The sequence below is a fragment of the Barbus barbus genome, assembly GCF_936440315.1.
Source record: "Barbus barbus genome assembly, chromosome: 25".
In the NCBI taxonomy this organism is placed as follows: domain Eukaryota; kingdom Metazoa; phylum Chordata; class Actinopteri; order Cypriniformes; family Cyprinidae; genus Barbus; species Barbus barbus.
The window spans coordinates 23,350,661-23,372,106 of record NC_136753.1 but is presented as its reverse complement, the minus strand read 5'-3'; the positions used below and the strand labels follow the sequence as shown (position 1 = coordinate 23,372,106).

At 36.3% G+C, this 21,446-nt stretch overlaps 1 protein-coding gene across 4 annotated transcripts in view; it reads left to right on the top strand.

The window, feature by feature from the left end:
• Positions 1 to 21,446, top strand: part of LOC306845105 (forkhead box protein P1-B) — a 179,730-nt gene that overhangs the window by 57,483 nt on the left and 100,801 nt on the right. For 3 of the 4 annotated variants that reach the window (XM_079377684.1, XM_079377685.1, XM_079377686.1), the window contains one exon: positions 3,298 to 3,362. The exons of the other annotated variant lie outside the window; for it this stretch is intronic. The gene's annotated coding sequence lies outside the window, so the exon portion shown is untranslated. The remainder of the gene's footprint in view (positions 1 to 3,297; positions 3,363 to 21,446) is intronic. 4 annotated transcript variants of the gene reach the window in all.

The following is a 21,446-nucleotide window of genomic DNA, read 5'->3' as shown; positions in this document are numbered from 1 at the left end:
TCGATCAGTAAATTTATGGGAGGAGAGTATTTAAATGAATCTCGCAACATGATTTTATAAGATTTGCGTTCCTCAATTCACTGGTATTTAATAATTATTTAACGTCATTTAATTTTTGCTTCTCTTTTTAGATTACGTGGGTCATTATGGAAATGAGATGTTGCTTCTATGTTCTTTAATGTGCACTTTGTCAGTAAATCACCCGCAGAATTTTCCCCTCCCATCTGTGCTTTTATGGAAACACTAATTTGCCCTGTTTAGTAAATTTGGCCCCAAGTCTTATAAAGTCATATGACAGCTTTGTATGGCATTTAGAAATAAGTATAATTACTGTAAATTTTATGTACAGATAAATAAATCTAAAATATTACATCTAGTGAGTCAAATAGACTACTTTTATGGTGCTTTTTTTGTCATTTTTATGTTTTACAGTCTTTATACAAAAGAGAAATATTAATGTTCTTCAAAAAATTATTTACTTTTTTGTTTTATGGAGGAACAAAAGGGAACTGTTCCTCTAATAGTTTTACACAACACCGTTCTACAATATTTTTGTGCTGTGCTTGTCAGAGGACACTGGATAGATTTGCTTCCTTGACCAATAGGGGAGAAGAGGAGCTGGTCACAGCCTATGAGCTGCACTCAATCTCTGCATAAATTAATATGCTAACGAAGCAGGAATGTTCATTTATGACCCCAGTGCAGAAGTAGCCACAGATATGCTATTTAAGCATTCGCAAACCGATTAATGGAATGGCTTTGCTTGGTGGTAAATATTCATGTGCTCTTGTGTTTTTGGTGAAGTGAGGAAAGAGATGGTCCATTAGATGGACTGAAGAGGCGTTCATAATGACCACCAGGGCCTTTTCCGTTAGGATCGGCTTGGTTTTAGCCAGGAATCGGTTGGAGTGTGTGATTCGACAGCCTGTGCGATGTAAATGCGGTTGAATAAGAACAACATTTTGCAGAAGTCCTCTTCAGGTCTGGTTTTATAAATGAGATTGTTGATATTCATGTGCATGATATAATTTTTAACCATCATTGTCATGTATGACCAAGGTTTTTACCGTATTTTAGGTCAAACACAATTACCTTAATATTTTATTAAAATAATAATATACATTTTTTTCTTTTTGTTATTTGAAGGTCATATCAAAACCTGTTCTTTTAAGAAATGAATACATTTGAGAAATTAGTACTTTTTTAAAAATTAATACTTTTTGTAGTAATGGCTGCTAAAAAGTCCAGAAATAAATGGCATTTTAAACTATATTAAAACAGAAATAGTTGGTGTAATTATACAAAACTAATTTTGGACACCGTTGGACATTTGACAAACTAGTGAATTTGAAAAGTGAATTAAGTCCAAAGGGCCAAAATTGTTGAAGAAACACCTTTACATAAGAACCTGTCAGTTTCTTCGCTATTATCTTCAGACAGTATTTAGCCCATGTGCTCATTTAGTTGTCTCTCTTGCCGTGTTTCCTAACACACCCATGAAGCTGATCATTTCAGCAAGTTCCCCGAGCACCAGAGTGCTGGTTCTTTTCCTTCTCCAGCTGGGTCTAACAGTACGAGCGTATTTATTCACTCCCCAGGCCTCCACCACCCCGCTGCTCAAAACACCAGCATTACCTCCAACTTCATGCATTCAGTCTGGACTGTTATCGATTTAGCAACACATTACGGTGCTAAAAACTAAAAGGTAACTGCTGTTGTGTATCTCTCTTTTTCTCCCCCCCTTCCCGTTCTCAATGCAAAACGTTCTCGTCATTAGGACGAGAGAACATTTGTCTAAATGAGTGTTAGGCATTTCAGTAAACTCATTTAGCACCTGAGACCTTAGCAGGTGATTTGAATAAATGATGTTTAGCTTTTTAAGCTGAAAAATTCATCACCTGTCACCAAGAGCTATTGATTCATAACAGCAGGCATGACGTGTTAATTGAAGTCTAATGAATTAGAATGAGAGAAAATGGAATCGGCACAAGCTACGCGGTAAACGCATACAGTCCTTATGGTGGCTGGTGTTTTTAGTCGCTGTAAATGCTGACCACCTACCTTAACAAGGGCGTTTAACAGATAATTGATGCAGGAACATGGACCGGCTGTACCAATGTGTTTTATCTGCGCTCACTTTACCTGAGATAAACAGAATCACTCTGCTCAAACGGCCAGCCACTGTTTTGACTGCCAAATGTAAACTGCATATTTTTTCACGTTCAGCTAAGCTTTCATGCTTTTATTCAAATGCCCAAGGGATGCTGGCCTATAGTATCTTTCTCAATAGTCTAGCATGAGAATATGCTCTTAGAGTATATTGAGGCTGTAAATGTGAGCTAGTTTGCCTCACTGGCTTTTAGGAAGCGGTACTTTATAAAAAGGCACTGTGGCAGATTCTATGATGCTTTGAAACTGAAATTCATGCATTATGGGTTTATGTTGTATTTCATGGTACTTCCAAGAATACCATGGTAATACATATTAGTAGTAGTGACACCATGCCCAAAAAATGATACTTTTTCAAAAGATTTCTATTTAAAATAAACGCTATTCCTTTGAAGTTTCTCTTATTCATAAAATAATCCTAAAAAAAAAAAATTATCATGGTTTGCAAAAAAAACAATTAAGCAGCACAACTGTTTTCAACATTGATAATAATATGAAATGTTTCTTGAGCACCAAATCAGCATATTAAAATTATTTCTGAAGAACCATCTGTCCTTGAAGACTGGACTAATGCTGAAAATTTCTCACAGAAATAAAAAAAAAAAAAAATAATATATATATATATATATATATATATAATTCAAAATGTAAAATGTCTTTTTGATCAAATAAATGCAGCATTTTGTTCACGAGACATCTTTTAAAAAGTTTAAAAACAGGTATTGTGTATGCACAAAAATGGTATTATGATATGTTTTGGTAACTAATCTAGTTTTAGTTGCAGATTTATTGTAAACTCTACTGTACAACTGTTGCTTGATATAAAGTTAAAGTTTAACCCTGAAAATGAAATGCATTAAGGGCGATGAATCACACATTTCCATATTGTAGTTAACGGTTAAAAGATAAAAGCGTGTTTTTCTGTTCTCAAGTTCTGTTTAGTAGATGATGTGCTTATTCTGTATGTCCACAATTGAGTCCTCATTAGTTTGTCTGCACCATCAAAATAGCTTACCAAAATAGCTTACTTTTAATGTCATTTTGTACGCACAGAGATGACTGATGGTTTATGACAGCTGCAGTAATTTTACATCTACAGCTTTTCCTCTGTGCTTGTTGTCTCTGTAGGGCAGGGAGGTTAAACACAGCGCTGGAACTGAAGACGGCCGCAAATAAGCAAGTCCTTGGAGAAGGTAAACAAATGATTAGTTATTGGACTCCAGTGGAGCTGTGTATGAGTGTGGATGTAGTACGTGTTCGTGTGTGTGTTTGTTGACTACAGAGGGCAGGTCTTGTGCTATTATTCTATATCTAGTTTAATGAATCACTTGATTTGTTGAAGCTTTTGTGTTTGTATGTTTTTAAAAAGGTTGAGAGAAAAGGAGAGGTCGTTTATTTTTGTCAAAGTTTACCGCTAAAGAGGACGGCTTATTTGCCTAACTGCACAGGTCTTTTATTTCCATTGTTCCTCATGTTTCTTGTTTTCAAGAAGCGATTTGGTTTTTATCAGTCCTTGTTGAGTTGCTGAGAAATCAACATATTTAAAACAGTCATTGTCAATTATTAACAAGACTTTTTGAATTATCAGAAATGAGGATATGATGAGGATAATATAGCCAGTAGTGGCACCAAACGATGTGTGAAAAGATATTTGGTTTCCAAACAGGTTTCCCAACCTGTCTGTTCCAGAATGGAACAGCCCTAAACAGCTGCCATGGAGAACGGAGCAAACCATAGAAGTGAAATAGGGGTGTTCACGCAGAGTATTAAGGCACAGGGTGTGAGAGGGATCGAGTTTGTGTGTCTGTTCTATCTCTAACATTGTGGACAAGGAAGGGACTTCCCATCCTTTCCCATGAGCTCATGCTTACAGACACATTCACACACACCCAAATACCCAAACCTAGTTCACTATGTCTGTGTTTTTCTCTTTCTGTTTTTCTTACCATATACACCTTCTTAAAAAGCTGCCCCTGCCTTCTTTCTGCATCATTAGTCTGTTGACCTCACTCTTTTGTCATTACACTAAAAACTTTATAGCAACCAGTATCTATGTCCTTTGACTTTTTTTTTTTTTTTTTTTTTTTCAGTAAAAAGAATTTGGAGATTATGACAAGAATGATACTGAAGAATTTGGATTTTGATAACTTTACAACTTTTGAAACTTTTTTTATTTATCATACACTTTGTTCTAACGCAAAAAACTTATATATTTAATTCAGTCCACCTCTTGGCAGAAACGCACCTTTATTTCTGTATGGATGACTGATACAGTCCTATTCCCACTCAACCACACTTCCATAAGTTAAAGTAAGTGTATATCCACTTAAACTCGGAGTACATTTTCAAAGCTAAATAGCAGGGGAAAATATGATATTTGCATGCTGTGTGGTGCCTGCCAAGGGCTAAATTGGAATGCCTCTGAAGATCATACACTTGATTATTTACTTTATTTGCCTCATCCTCTCGTTTTACGGCAACCACAAAGATGGAAATTCTGAGGTAACACCAAATGAAAAGTTGTATATTGATGCGTGTTAGGGCACAGGGGTGGATTAGGGTCCATGTAATAGCTCTTCCGAATACATTTTATTGCTTACTACAAAAAAAAATGTAATTCTGTGTATCAGCATCGGGTTGAAAATTGCTTTGTATTAGCATTAGCATTTGGTAAGCCCCTAATTCCCCTGTTTCTACAGCTGAGTGTGTTTCTATGCATTTGCAAGTGCTTCCGATTCGTAGGAGTTCACTTAAATCTCTTTTTCTGCCAAAGCTATGAACATAATAAACAAGCCAGCATGGCTAAAGCGCCACACGGGGGAGATTGCTAACGAGAAAGTTAAATGCTTATGCTAGTCACACAGTTGTTTATGTGCCTGTGTGCATAACTCCAGAGAGGTTTATAACTCTGCTGTAATAAAAAGAATTTTTCGAGCAGTAACATCTGAAACGAAAGAATTAGCGCCAGCTTCTCTTTTTTTTGTTAATCATGAAAGTGTCAGCATTGTTCTGTATTGTGGAAGTGTGTAATGATAATACCATAGAAATACAGTATGGACGATTGCAATAATTAGAAAAAAGAATGGAATTGCCATGGTGCTATTTTTTATTTATTTATTTTTTAATGGTACTGTTAAAGAACTGTTGGCCAAATTATGCCAAAATTATGATGTTGTATGATTGGAAACAGTTGCAAAGGACAAAACCTCAGAGGTGGAATATGTCCAAATCACCATGTTTGTTTTTTTTGTTTTGTTTTTTTTGTTTTTAACTAGCTACTTTTCCTTCTAGGTTATTTTTGTGTTAGATAATATTTTATCCAACATATCGAACAGTTTTGTTTGTGCAATTAACTTAATGCATACTTCTTTGTATGGACAGTAACTGATTTCACAATGGCATGTATCAAAGATATTGCTTTGGTTTTTGATTCATGCAAAGGTCTTACTTTTGGACTACTTTTATGGTGCTTTAAGCTAAAACATTTCTTAACTGATTCCAAATTCATTGTTTAGTAAACTGAAAATCTGATGGTACTAGGCTATTTTATCTAACATATCTGACAGATTTGTGTCTCTACTGACTTATTACTAATAAAAGTTAGATGCTGTTTTATTTACTAGAAAGTGCAGAATGAGGCTCTTCTCTAAATGCTTATTGGAAAATGACAATTACAAATCCATTATATTTGTCTTGGTATTAATAACTGAATGAATTCTGTTCTCTTAGAGGAGGAAAGGCTTTGATATAGTTGGTCTGCCACTGCGTCGGAGCGAGTCTTCGTGACAGAATCTTTGTACTGAATGGAAGTGATGGCAGGCAGGCAGGCAGCAGTCTCGGCTTCTGTCAGAGGAGTTGTCTTCAGAGAGATGAAAGGGAAATCTGTCCACAAAAACGCTCTGCGAGGAGTGTGTGCGAGAGTGTTTGTCACATATATCACAAAGCTCAGTTTGTCTTCTTTTCATCTGAAGACATACTCTGTTTTTTCTTTCTTTTTTTGCATCACTTTTCAATTTCTTCATCCAGCTGAAAAGAGATGACCGTATTTTAAATGGGTCAAATTGAACGATAGAATGATTATAGACGGTACTTCCAACATCAAATGAATGCATTTGCTCCTTTTTTTTTCTTAAGGTTGTGTTTTTTTCCCCTCTAGGCGTTTTGTTTTCTTTATACTAGCAATGCAAATACACCACACGGTTGAACTCATTTTGATAAGACGAAAGTGAAATCATTAGCACATTGTTGAACATAAGCAGGTAAGCCATACAATATAGGCTTAATCTTAGCTTGCCTTCCTTAAAAATACACCTTACAATGATCAGATTATGTTCATAAATCATTTTAAGCTCCAAGCATTCACTGAAATTTAAAGTATATGTCCTTAATGACTCGCATAGGTTGATGTTTATTGTTCCCTATCTGTTATGTATAACATTTGTTATATTCATGGTCAATACAATTTTGGCAGTGCCTTGCCGTGGTATTTATTTGAGGAAGCAAAATCCCTTTTAGGGATGAAGCACCTGGGCCTGGCTGCTTAATGGAATAGCTTTAACATTAAGTAAATAAACAGCTTGCATTTGAAAGGTGTGTGTGTGTGTGTGTGTGAGACAGACACAGAGAGAGGGGGAGTGTATTTGTGCTGTGGGGAGGAAAGGAGATACGCCTACACTGGTTAGCTGAAGTTTTGTTGTGGCTTTTATACTCCGTAATAAGAGTTTGACTTTGGACTTTGTTAAAGATGAAGTGTGTAATTTCTGTGCCGCTTTTGGCACCAAATGGAATTGCAAAAATATTGTGTATGCAATAAATGTAATGCACTAATGTTCCTTTGTATGGAAAGGTAACTGATTTCACAATAGCATATATAAAAACAAACATTGCTTTGGTTGATTATTTATGCAAAGGTTTTGCTTAAGTACTAATTTAATGGTGCTTTACGTTAGCTTTTTTCAAATTGAGTTCAAATTTCCAGGTGTCTTAAACATTTCTAAACTGATTCAAAATTCATTGATTTATTTGGTTCAAAATAATAAACTGAAAGCTGTAAAAAGGTAAGGTTTTTTGGCTGACCGTTATATGGCGAAAACGGTAGAGATGCTATAATATTAAACTACGGAATATAAATAAGTATGAAATATTATATACTAGAGTTTTTAATGAAATATTCAAATAATAATATACATCTTGAGAATGTGGGTATATAATGTTAGATAAAGTACATTGAGATTGTATAAGGATTTTGATTGAGATTTATGAGAATCAGGGGGTCTGCAACAGGGATCTGGTTCGGTTTGCATCCTTGGATCCAAAAAAAGACCCTCTGCTTTGAAGAAATCTTCTTTTTTTTTGTTTTTTTTAAATCCCTCTCTTTCAAACTTTTTCTGAGCGGCGTTGTCTAATCTTTTTGGCTAAAATATTGTATAATACTGAAATATAACTTCAATTAAAGTTATTACATGGACAAAATAGCATGCACTTTACTTGTCTCTGATTTTTTTTTTTCTTTCACTTTAGACTGAAAGCTAATTCAACATATCAAACAAATAAAGTGAACAGGCATGTTAAAAGCAGATCTATTTACTGTGTGTTTTGCACCGGGTCGTGGACCGGCCGCTTTAGTTGTTATTCATAAACACAGTCCTCCCAAGCTCGAGGGAGGGAGGGAGAGAGAGAAAAAAAAGAAAGAAGACGTGGAAAAAAAAGAAGTAAAGAGCTTAAGTCCAGGACTGAAAACAGGAATGACAAACACCATTAGCTGAAAAATTTCCATCTCATTGCAACTATGTTATTGTTTACTTTAGCATACACGTCCTAATATGGTTTCATCTCTGTTAAAACCGTGCAGAAGGAAGGCTAGGGGCCCGGCCCAGGGTAGAGGCTTTTAAACTGCCACTTAGACAATAAGAAACAAATGTCACAGGCCTTGCCTCTCATTATTACTTTATTCAACCTTACCCACGTCTCGGCACGTGTTTGCTAATGATATTTAGGCTTTTTGCCTCACTGGGTTCTCTTTCTCTCGGTCTACAGCCGCTCATATTTCATCCTTCCTTATGAAATGGCTTCATTAACACCGGTGTGTTTGCTGCATTAACCAATTTCCTATTGAAGCAGGAAGTTGGGGCAGGCCATTTCAAGAAAGCCAGTAGCCAATGGGCTTTACTTTACATCATGCACAATCAGTTTCTTTAAGGCAATCAGTTTCTTTAAGGCAAGGGTTATTCTAATTCTAGAGAGCATCTGCTTGGACAAAACATTAGTGCAGGATGGTTCATTTTCCCTAAATAAAATTTTTATTTTGTTTTATTTTATATATATTTTCATGACATTTCTTCCATTTCTACCATAATACCAAAATATAATGCAGTCTAAATTATATTTATATTTACAGTCTAACGGTCTAAAGCAATTTTAGTGTTATTTATTTATTTATTTATTTATTTATCTATCATGTTTATTTTTTTTTATTTTTTTTATTTTGCCATTATGGTATTTGAGAAGAATTCTTATTAATTGGCATGAAAATATGATGATAAATTTCTTAATGATCTAAAACAATGCTATTGCCTTTTGTATTTTAAATTATTATTCATAATCAGATATTTTTAATTTAAAAATTTAAAAAATAAATTTAATTTATTTTTGCAGTTAGAATTAGGAAAGTATTAATTGTCATGAAGTCATGAATTAATACTTTGATAATAAATTTATAAAAATAATATTTTGATTTAAAAAGATTTTTATCTGAATATTTATTTCTTTAGTATCTTTAGTTTTTAGGGTAAGCTTAAGGTGATTTTTAAATTTAGTTTTGTACTTTCTACCTTTGCCTTTTTCTACTAAATGACTTTAATAGTACTTCTCTCTTTCATCTTGTATCTCTCCCTCCCTCTCTCTCTCTCTTTTTCTCTCTCTTTCTCTTTCAGTTTTTCACCCTTTTGTTTGTTGTGGTTGCCTGTTCACTGGTTGCCTGTGTTTGTCTTGTTTATGTATATATCAGCAGGGGATAAGGGTTGGTGTGTTTCAGCACAGATTAGTGCAGTCACAGGTTGTGTCCCTCCTCTCTCCACTGCACCCTCATACACGAGACCCAATCAAGCTCTTTTATTCTCTTCTCTGATTGGTGAGTATCTTTAGGACTTTCATTCTGCTTGTGTCTGTAACGTGTGTAAGAATCTGAATGCGATTTAATGCAGGTTTTCAGAACACATGGCTTATGATTAGGTGAAGGAGCCTTCATCAAAGGGACGATGAAGAACGCTAATGCCAAGAGAAATGACAGGACATGGATATGGCTTACAGCAGAGGAAAGGGCCCTTAAAGGGTAGATCTCGCTTCACCCTCTTCCTTGTAGGTTAAGGATGTGGCCGGCCTCACCTCAATCCTAAAATCCTCATGCTTATGATATTTACTCAGCGTTATCTGCAGCTGTAGATGAATGGCATTCTGGGACATTGAGGAATGTTGAAGGTCAGCCACTGTAACCTTAGATCTGAATCAGATAGACACTTCAGTGTAGGCTACACCTTATCTATTGGTATATTGTCATAACATGGCTTTAAATTGAGATTAGAATTTTGCTGTGTTTTTCCCTGCATTTTTATTTTTTAGCATCCTTTTTTCCTTTACATTTATATTTGCAAGTTTGACATGTCCTCTATTTCTTTATATTGGTGAATCTTATGGAACTGTTATATGAATGACTTTAAAGAGAAGAGTAATATTTTAAAATAATATAATTATTAAAAAAAATAGTATGTACAATAAAAAATATATTTGACACTATAAAAACATGCAGATATTTTCAATTTGAATTTAATATGTCTAAACATTAATAATTGACTTTGTATCCATGCATCCATTAATCCATCTCTCCATAGGTCTGTTTTTCTCTATCTCTGTCTGTTTTTCACATTTATTTATTTAATTATGAGAATTGGTAAAGAAATGTTTAATTGCCATGAAAATATAAATATAAATTTGTTAGTGATCCAAAAACAGATTTGATTTTTCTTTTAAGCTAATTATAATATATTGTAACATTATACATTATTATAACTTTTTTTTTTGAGGATTTTATTTTTGCCAGTTTTCACTAAAAGATTTGATTTACTCAAACAGCTGCCTTTCTCCCCTCGTGTTTTGTAAGTCTGTTTTTTAGACAGTAGTGAAATCAGTGACAATATTTTGCTGTGAAGTGTTTTGCTACTTTCAGGCTGAAATAAATTGCTTTGATTAGGTTTGGTTGTGTGAGTAATACCATATGAACAGGGATGCATAGATTGAGTTTTGGTTCTTTATTCAAAACGCTGTCTGGCTCAATCCTGCCTAATAAGTGCAAAGACAGATAAACTATTGTCACCTTGTGGAATGGAGGCGGATAGGACATAAGTAATCTGTATTGATTTTGACATTACAGTGTTGTAAGTGATAACTACGTTAACAGGCGCTATAAAACCAAAGCCCTAATTAGGCCGTATTTCATACTAACCATTAGGTAGGCTTTTTAATTCAACAGTGATACCAAAGTGATCAATTTTCCTTGCATTTTGTGCTTTAGAAAAAGCAATGCACAAAGCCAGCTTTGTCTTTCAGGCAAAAGGGAATGGCATTGTTTTTAACCTTCTCTTAATGAACTTTGTGTGGCTGTTGTTTGCAGACTTCAAGGTCGAATTCGAAGAATGGCTGCATGCTTTTTGTAAACATGTTTACATGCAGACATGTGTAAATACAGTAAATGTGTACAGGCTCAGAGAGGCCATACCGGTTTACTGTGTTGTTTTTTTTCTGATAGATAGTTTTAGCACCTCATGTGAGCATGAGACTGTTTGTGCAAACGTCTGTGTGGCCAAGCGCTCGTGCACCTGCAAAAAACTATAGTTTCACAACCCCATAATGATGCCTCTGCTCACAGTGAGCATCTGTTTGTAATCGTGGGCCACAAGCGATTGAAAAGAAAGGAATAAAAAGGGCAATGAAAGCAAAAAAGAGAAGAATGCTTGAGCAGCCGTGGTATTAAATATAAATTAATGGAATGAAGCCTATGCACAGCTGCAACAGCGAAAAAAAAAAAAAAAAAAAAAAACATTAATAAAATTTATGTTACTGGCGCCTAGGTACATTTGGACTTAGTATCCTTTAATTAGAAGTGAGATTTTAGCATTTCATAGGGATTTACACAGAGAAGATGCTGCCGCAGACAGGAGCACTTTCATTCCGCTCTGTTCTGCATGTAATGAGCGGTGTCATTAGTTGATGGAGAGGATTCTGCCCCGACTCTACCTTGAAAGGCACATCATTTACATACTTCTTAGCAATACGGCCTATAATGGATTCCTCAATGAATAGAATAAAATAAAATAGCACTTCTTTAAATTTTCAAGAGTAATGTGCACAGGCTTTGATTGGTTTGTTGGTGCGGTTTGGCCAAGTCAATTGAGACCAAGTCCTGGGGGGGTTGGTGAGGAGAGATTGACTTATGTCTGAGAGTTGAGACCTCAGACTTTGCTCCAGGAACGGAGAAGTGCGTCATAAATTCGGAATGAGATCAATAATGTGGCGACATGAAAGTCTTAAAGCTACGGATCAAAAAAAAGGAGAATGCATCACAGAAACTGTGTTTTTGTGATCCGTCGAGTCCAGGTTTGAGGGTTTTTTTGTGGGATGATTTGGGTTGCAGTGCTGTCATTTCTGGTGCAGTTGCTTTTGGTAAACGGCAATAGTTAAATGTCATTATTCATGATAATTCGGCTGGAAAGTGGAGGTGTTTTCCTTCCCCTTTCAAATGTAAGTTTATAAGCCCTCAGATGTCATCCCACCCCCATCTCTCTCACATATTTCTTTCACTTTCCCCCCTCTCCCACCCATCGGATCAGCCGTGAAGTGATTTTGTATTTTATTGATGAGCTCCAAAGTGGCAAGTGTAGGAAATGGTACCTTTGATCAGAGCATCTCTAGGAAATTGAAGCTGAGGGTGTGAAGTCCGCCAGGTAAGATGCATCCAGCCTCCGTAAGCCCCTCCCTCGTCTCGTTTGAGCGAGAAAAGAGCCCTCACCCAGCTTCCCGCCACTTGAAAATACATATTTGTTTTGGCTGTTTTCATTCTGAGTTACATGAGCGTCGATTACAGCTTTTCATTAGCGAAAATTAGGTATTTGTTTTAAACTTTAACCAATCACTTTGATATGCTAATTACGCTGTAATTTAATTTGAGTCCCATAATGATGATGCCGTTATTATGGACATAAATGATGCAGTTAAGCAGAGAGTAATCTCATTTGCATACTGTACATGCCAGTAAATTAAGGCCTTTCCTGCTTGGCTTCAACTTTAATTTTCCACTTCTTTTCACACAGCCTCTCTCCCAGCCCTCCATCTAATAACAGGCCTTGGCGTGTTTGATGTGGAGAGCCGCTGTTACGCTCCGAGTCTAGTCACAATATGTAATACATAAAGGGGGCTCGTTAGCACACTGAGTGTGCCTCTAAGATGCTGCCATTAATAGGAAGAGGTGGGTCTCACTTCAGGCTTTTTTTTCGCAGATACTTGCGTTTTTTTCCCTGCCTCATATTCTTTTTCTCCTGGCCATCTTTTTGTATTCCCACTTTTTGTCATCTCAGGAAAAAAAAACATTAAAGAGCTGAAGCACAATGTTGGTTAGCTGTTACGCGGCGGGCGCTGTTGTTTTGATCATGGAGAAGACTGATTGGTTTAAAGGGCGATTTGTGTGCCAGTGCATGATTCATGGTCACGGGACGAGCAGGGTGCATGTGTTTATTAAATCCCTTTTTACCCTATCACGTTTATGTCGACGGCTCCTTAATGCACCCGCAGTAAATCCTACAGTGTCACCCTCTTAATTCTCGTAATTGATTCTTTGTTATTTATGTATGTTTTGTTTTTTATATATATACAAAATATTGCTCATGCAATTAAAAAAAAAAAAAAAAAAAAAAATAGAAAATTGCATGAGCGTTAGAATTGAAGGTAGAAATTTTTTTACGAAGACTAAACATATTTCGCTTGTTTTTGCTGGTCAGTACAATTTATAGTTTAGAGCTTAATCATTTGGAGTCTGGTAAATAGCCTTATTGGGAAGTGATAAATAAAATGCTTTTGCTCTCAAAAAAACTCTTCTTTTCTGAATGTGATTTCGTTTTGTAATTTTAGAATGATTGCCAAAAAAGTTTGTCTCTCTATCTCTTTCTCTGGGTGGAGGGGATATTTTATGGACTTAATGCTGACAATACAATTGCCCTTCAGCATGAATGCTTTTCCATTTTGTACCATAAAGAATATTATTTTCCTGCCAGCCAATTTTCTCCGTTAGTCCCTAATTGGCTCCATAAATCTGGTGGCGTGGAGGGTGAGGAATGTTTCGGTGTCGCAGAGTGTAATCCTCACCCTTATTTACCAATTCATTAAGATTCATTGATGCAGGATAGGGTGAGAGGAAATGACAGCATAAATCAGGGTTCCAACATAATGACCCTAATCAGCTGGGAATTGCAGAAAATGGCATGATGAACTATGTCCTTGCGTTAGTGCCCACTGTACGTTGTCATTACGCTTGCTTTATGGGTGGGACGCATCTCCCTGACACAGACTGTATTTAACACAAAAAAAGAGTTGTTAAAAAGCCGATTCCATTAAAGCGCTCGTCGGTTTCACGCAAGGTCTTCTGCCGTTTACCCCCAGCATGCCCTTTACCTTTGGTTTAACTGTTTAATGGAAGACAGGGGACTCAACCCTTTCTTTTTAACCCTTTCAGTATTTTGAAATGTTTATGCCTCTTAAGAACAAACCTGGTGCCTGACATCAGCATGGCATATGTCTGCTCATTTTGCCACACGCATTTTGTAGTAAACATTCAGAAAGATATTTCGCTTTTGAGCATAACGCTACAATTTGACACCGGCACCTCACAGCTGTTCAATATCCCTTTCTCGATATTAGTATGCAGGATGGAAACTATACCAAGCGATGTTGTGGTTGATTGCGGTGAGGAATCTTTGTTGTATAAAACTATAGAGAGGCCAACGGATTTCTAAATGTTGCAAAGTAGTCTTTCGGGCTTCCCCTATGGTTTTTGCTTATGTTCACAGACTTGAGCTGTGACGTCAAATGTTTTTGTGCAGAAATTAGGTTTTGTGCATGCAAGCTCTGAAAATCGCTGAGATCTACAGCATGTTTATGCCTGTTAAAGCCAAACGAATGTCGATGAGCGTGACCTATTGTGCATTTTGTAATCAACGCTGTAAGCGTTTAAAAAAAAGTGTTTATAGAGTGATTGTGTTAACATTTTCTTGTCATGTATTGACAAATCAGAAGGCAATTATGGTTGTTATTAGAGCTTTTGATGATAATTTCTCATGTAAAAACTTCACAAACAGCAACACAGACCTGAGCTCTTATTTGCATAATTACAGTTGATAATTAATTTTTTTTGCTTATGTTTGAGTGTTTCTACAACTTCAGGCAATTTTATGTCCAACGGGTTGATTTTTTAATTTTATTTTTTATTACTCGAAGGTCACTTTAAAACTATTAGAAACTTTTATCTTTGCCTTATTATTGTTATTTTTTATTTAATCAATTTTTTGCAGCTTTCCAAATGCTTTTTTATCTTTTTGGTTTTTTTTTTGGACTCTGTCCCAGTCCAAAGTTAATTTTGCAATTTTGTGAAATTACGCACAAATTGTGAACATATACATTTTTATGATAACTATCATCATTTCCAACATATAGAAATCATAAAAATGTATTAATATTTTCAAAATTTGTGCGTAATTAACTTTGGACTGGGACAGATATAATATATTTTTTCTTTTTTTTTTTTTTTGCTGGAAAGCACAACACAAAATTTAAAATGTGATGGGAATTACAATGTGGTAGTTTTTTTTTTTTTTTTTAAGAAAAACGTTAATGAATTCAGATTTTTACATACTTTTTAAATTTTTACATAGATTTTTACATAGTCTTTTCATATTGTACTTAATGTAAAAAAATCTAACTACTATAGCAAATACTGTAATTTTAGTGCCTTTTCAATCACATATATTTGTATTTGTAAATTTGCAGTCATTTTTAACAAGCAGTATGATGTTGTTATGCTATTGGGCCTGTAAATCATGCATTGAGTATCCAGGTTGCTCTGCTTGGCGGTAGTTATTTTGTTGCCTTTTTTCATTAATGCCAATTGACACTATGGCAGTGCAACTGGGTAATTTACCCCCAAGATAATGTTTCTAATAATACAGGCCCTCTCATGGTTTAGACTGGAAATATTAATTAGACAAAGTTTACGAGGCTAAACTCCCTGTCCCACAAATACGCATTTGACACATTTCCTCTGTGCAAAAGTCCGCGTTCTCTCCACCCACGGGAGCGTTCCTTGCACGAATTTCGAGTAACAATGATTAAAAATATATGACACAATTTTAAATAATATTAAAACAATATGCACTTTGGCCAGTCCCAGAGGATGCGGGAGATTGAATGCCTTGTTTTCTTTGCTGAGTGCATGCGGGTGTTTGACAGTTCTAATTTGTCCGTTGTGCTGTGGGGCCTTTTGAGTGAAGGCCTCCTTCCCCATGGTTCGATGCCTCACGGTGAGACCCGGCTCACGGTTACCGAATCTTCGCTACCGTGCTTGTGTGCTAATCATCACAAGCTGTCTGTGAACGAGTCCTTGAATGTCGCTTGAAGGAGAGTCGCTCAGGAGTTTGCCGTAAACCGCTCATGACTGTAGTTCCACATCCCAAAATTGGCCTTTCTATCCTGGTAGCGGCTGCATTAAAACTCATTAGACTTTTTCTTATTTACTTTGGTCTCTCTTGGCTGTTTCGCTAAAAATACCGTGGCCTGCCTTACTTTTGTGCCTTCCATCATAGTCTTTGCACAGCAGGGCTTTAAACGCCGCACAGACTTTGTCGTAAATTCATTCAGAGGAGGCAAACTGTTTTGTATACCTTTTGAAATTATACATCTATTTAGCCTCTCCGCTGGAGTTGTCTTCCGGTTGACGGCATCCTGATTGTTCATTTCTTGTTCATTTCTCTAGCTTGTAGTGTGATAATGGGTTCATATTTATTTGAATCATTGTGTGCAACATTACAGAGCTTCGGCATCGGTTAGCGGTGATGGTCTGGTGATATGTTTCAATCTGGATTTCACGCAGAAGGATCTTATTACGTTCCTCTCGATGTGTAATAAATATGTGTTTAGACCCCTGTATCACTTGGTTTTGTTGCTTTTCAGAGCGGTAGTAAATCGATTTGGATTGTTAAATTAAATGAATGTGAGAACGGTTGGACTGAGAAGACAGGAAGTTGAAAAATCAAAACATTACGCTCTTAGGAATGATTAAAAAGGATGTTTTCAATACTTTAGTTTCAGGATTTGACACACAAATGAAAATTCTACTTATCTGCTCACCCTAAAATGTAGATTTATCCTGTGATTGCAAACTTTTTGGCAGCCATTACTGATACTATGCTGATTTGATGCTCAAGAAACAATTCCCCTTATTATTAGTGTTGTAAACAGTCTTAATATTTTGTGTTCAAAGAGCAGAAGTCTTTACTGTTACCTTTGAGCAATTTAATGCATCCTTGCTGAAAAAAGTTCTGACACCAAACATTTATATAGAATATTCAATATTATATATTCTGGTAGGTATTATGAAGAATGTCCAAGCTTCTCTTTTCAAAGAAATAAATGTATGCTGCCAAATCCCCAAAATGGACAAAAAGCACCATAAAAGAGGTCCATACAACTCCACCGCTATATTCCAATTCTTCTGAAAGCATACATTTGCAATAACGTGAGGGTGAGTAAATGACAATACCTTTTCTAGGTGAACTATCCCTTTAAGAGAATAGTTGTTTATGTATACACCACCTATCAAATACTTAGTCAATACCATTGTGAATGTTTACAGTACAATCAAACTCGACGCTTTGTCATTGTAAATAGGCAAGAACCCACAGCCATAATTGATATTTTCCAAGGACTAGTTACTGAGTAATTGACTGTGGTAATGTTTAACAGGTTTTACAAGTTCCTTGCTGCTGTTTTCGCGGAGGCAATAAGGATGATGCTGCGTGTCTGTTTGTTCCGCAGACCGAACCGGACGTATAGGAGGAATGCGAGGTCTGCGAGATCCGGCCTGTTGAGCGACACCCCCCTTCCCCATCTATTTTGCATTCACGTTGGCCGTTAGCAGCTGTAGCCCACCCGTCCTAATGCTTCTTTAAATGTCAGGAGAACGACTGTTTGTTTGTCTTGAGATTCTCCTCCAACTGTTTATTCAAGACGGGCTGCATTTGCATTGACCTTGCCGTCCATACATGCTTGCCCGCCTTCTTCCATTCTTTTCGTCCCATCGCTTGCTCTTTCTCTGAAGTGTGTTTACATTTCGGCTCGCCCTCTGTGTAACCTATGGGATCTGTTGATCATTCCACCTGGTTAATGTTAAATTGCTCTTTGCGAGAAGATGTGTTTGTTCATAAACAGAAAGAAAAGGCCCTGTTTACCGTAGTCATGGCAGCAATCAGTTATTAAACAAATAGCGAGCTTTGTTTGTATGAGCTGCCGGACCAGCATTAGCCCTACAAGGTCTGGAAGCAAACTGAAGAAAACCCAAAAGAAAAGACAAAACACGTCTGTCCAAACGTGCTGGGGTTTTGTTCTCAGAATGTTGCCACAGTAGTGTCGAGATATGTTTCTGGCCTGGAGAGGCCCGTCGAGATTAGAGGGACTGTTTGGTCTCGCAGTGAGATCTCCTTTTGGCATAATGTCATCGCTGCTGTCATTTCCTCTTTGAGAGGGCGACGAGCAATTCTTTTCCACGAGGGCGAGTCACTAGCCCTGATTGTGTCGACATGTGTGAATGATGCAAAGTTGCGCTTTGAGGCGGAAGACCCAAACTGAAGGTAACATGTTGCATGATGTCTGGCTTAGATATGTAACAGACAGACTTTTGAGGAGGATTAGCATCCACGTTTGATTTGTCAATTTGAGTGAACTTGCATTACACTTTGGGGTTTCTTTTTTCCTTTTTTTAGTAAATTTTGTAAATTTTACATTGCCTTTGCCGTCATCTAATGCTCTAATACTTAATATAAAATTTTTAAATTCTAATAATTAAAAAAAATACTGTTACATGTAATCTAACATACTATCTTAAAATGATTTTTAAAATGTATTTTATTTGAGATAAATATATATATATATATATATATATATATATATATATATATATATATATATATATATATATATATATATATATATATATATATAATATATAATTTTTTTTTTTTTTTTTTTTTTTTTTTTTTTTTTTTTTTACCAAGTAGAATAGAATTTTAATATTGTCCATTTATCGGTTCTTGACCATAGCATGAAAATAATTAGCAGTATCGGCCAGAATTTTTATATCAGTACATCTCCGTACATTCATATGATGAGAATAATTTTACGTTTATGTCTACGTTCTTTAATCAAATCTCATAATGAACATCTGTTTTTAATATTGTATATTATAATGTTGTGATGCCTGAATTCCCTTAGCATTATTTTATTTTATTTTGACCAAATAGTATAGCATTTTATTATTGTTCATTTGTCTGTTATTGAATGTAACGAAAAGAATTATCAGCCTATTTGTATAGGCCAAAAGTTCCAAATAAGCAAAGAGGATAATTAAAATGAAGAAGTATTTAATTTGCTGATATGTCAAAGAGTAGGCATTACTGCATGGTTTTGTAACAATTTATACAATTATTTGGGGATTGAATTTCATACAAAACTAACTATATTGCCCTATATACTTTTACTGCAATATGAAAATGTACCATAATGTAAGGTCATGAGGTAATTTTGCTCACACCACCATCCATAGCCAAAATACAGCTGTCTGCATTACTCATCAGGAATCCTTGGGGGGGGAAGCAGAAAAGAAAACCTCAAGATGCTCTCACACACCTTTTCAGTCGTACAGATAATTGTGTTGTCTAGACAAGCAACAAGGTTGAACCTAAACAACAGCGTGATCACGGGGTTTTGTCGTCCTTATTGTGACTACTTATCTGGAGCGTAAGAATGTTGTGCTTTTGTTGGGCGTTTGTGTAAACAGGGGTGGTGTGAGAACACAGGCTTGTAAGAGCAGGTGGGCTTTCAGAACTTACCGGAATGACAGCATCTTTTTTTAATGCTGATGGAGTCTGCTTTCCGGCCTGGTGCACGGCACACACAAACACACTCTCTCCATAAACATGCTCACAGTCAAATCCAGGGAAACAATAAATAAGGGAGAAAGCTCTTGATTTTCTGTATTTGCTCATGCTTTTATGTAGGCCGGGTGGGGTGCGTGTGCTCACAATATCAGATGAACCGAACAAAACATCAACATGCACATATTCTGACCTTGTTGTATTATCCATTGTTTGTTCCAAACACTTGTTGTGTTTAGCAAGCAAACGTTTTGTGCGGAAAAGGCGCAGACATCTGATAATAGAGGTTTGTTTGGTAGGTGCCTGGCGGCAGGGGCTTAATCTCAGGGAATTTCCATTATATTGAAGTTTTTTTCCTTAAGTCTTTGTTTTTTTTTATTTAAAGCCACGATAAACACTGTAAACAAACAAATCTGTTTCTCGTGAACCCTTGCTGGTTTTATATGCGTTTGTCTGTTATGCGTGTTTATATTGCATCCAAAATGCGACGACAGAAAATCACAGCTGCACGTTTGTTATCAAAGTGAGGAGAAATCCAAAGCTGGAATCATAATGATAAGACACTAAAACAATAGCTTAATTCATAAAGCCGTTGACATTATTAATGCCCTTCCACCAAGTAATTTTTTTCTTCCATCTATTTGATATTTGTGATGGATAACAGGCATTTCTTTCGTCCTTTTTTTGGTTGCGATTATTGCAGCTTTTGAATTATTCCATGGCCAAATTTAATGAGAAAGTAGATTTATGGGTTTCATTTGTTTGTCAATTCCGAAATTAATTGGGTGTTAATTTTAGCTGGCCCTCTTCAGACATGGATGCAGGTGCGCTTGCATTACTTTGCATTCGTTGTAGCTTCACGTCTTTATTGTGGGTCACTAGTTTTGCATACATTAAAATAGCCCCCCGGCATATTCTCATGATTACTTTTAGAGATGCCACGCATTCGCAAATTTACGCCCTTCCTTTATAATTATGAAAATTTAGTACGGAATGACAGTGCATGCATAATAGCCATTATCACCCTATTTTATGGAACACAATGAAAAAAAGGAGAGAGAACAAATGAGACAGGAAAACCTGAAAGAGAGAGAAGCTTGCTAAACAAACCACAGCTTGTTTGTGGGAGGACTGGGTACTTGGTCCATTTCTCTCTAATTGAAAGGATGATTTTAAGGATGGAGTAGTTTAGTTACACACATAGGTTATGTAGTGTATTCAGGGTGTTTTCTCACACATCTTTTTGTTTACAGTATCAAAAACAGACAATAGAAGAGCCGCAGCCCACCAGTGGTCCAGATGGGTCAATGCCCAATGTGTTCATCTGCGTCTGCAATCACCTCTCCCCTGCCAACCCGGCTGAACAATTATCAAGTGCCTTATTACTGTCTGAAAGGGGGCAGCATTCTAAATCTGAATTCTTTTCAATTTTCACCTGCCTATGTGATTAGCACCCATTGCTTTAAGGGCATTCATTCTGCCTCATATCAATAATTAATAAGCCAAGTTAATTTTCTTCTGCCCGACTTGGTCAGCTTCATTAAGATGGACTGAAACGGGGCTATGAGGCATTCGATGCCAACGAGGGCCGCGATGAATACAAAAGATATAAATCTAAGTGTCTGTCTCAGGACAACGTGGATAGATCGGTGTGTTGAAGGAGAAAACTAGACTTTTGAGAGTATAACGCAGTTAGTTGGGAAGCGTTTGGAAGAACAAAAAGCCTTTTTGTGTGTCTGAATAGGCATCATTAAAGTGTAATGTATTATTGGAAATACTTTGGAAGTACATCGGAATATTTTCAGGTTTGTTTATTTGTGTGTGGGCCCAGGACCGTGGCGTTAACTCAACACCCAGGATGCAAACGTTTGCTGAGAAGTTTTGAATTGGGCGATTTGTAATCCGACCGTCTCCCCTGCCCTGTTTCCCATTAAAAAGCCATCGGGCTGTGGTTCTTCTGGGAGCAATGCAAGTAAATATATCCATTTCACTTGAACAAGTTTTGTTTGTGAGCGAGTGTATTTTCTTGGGCCT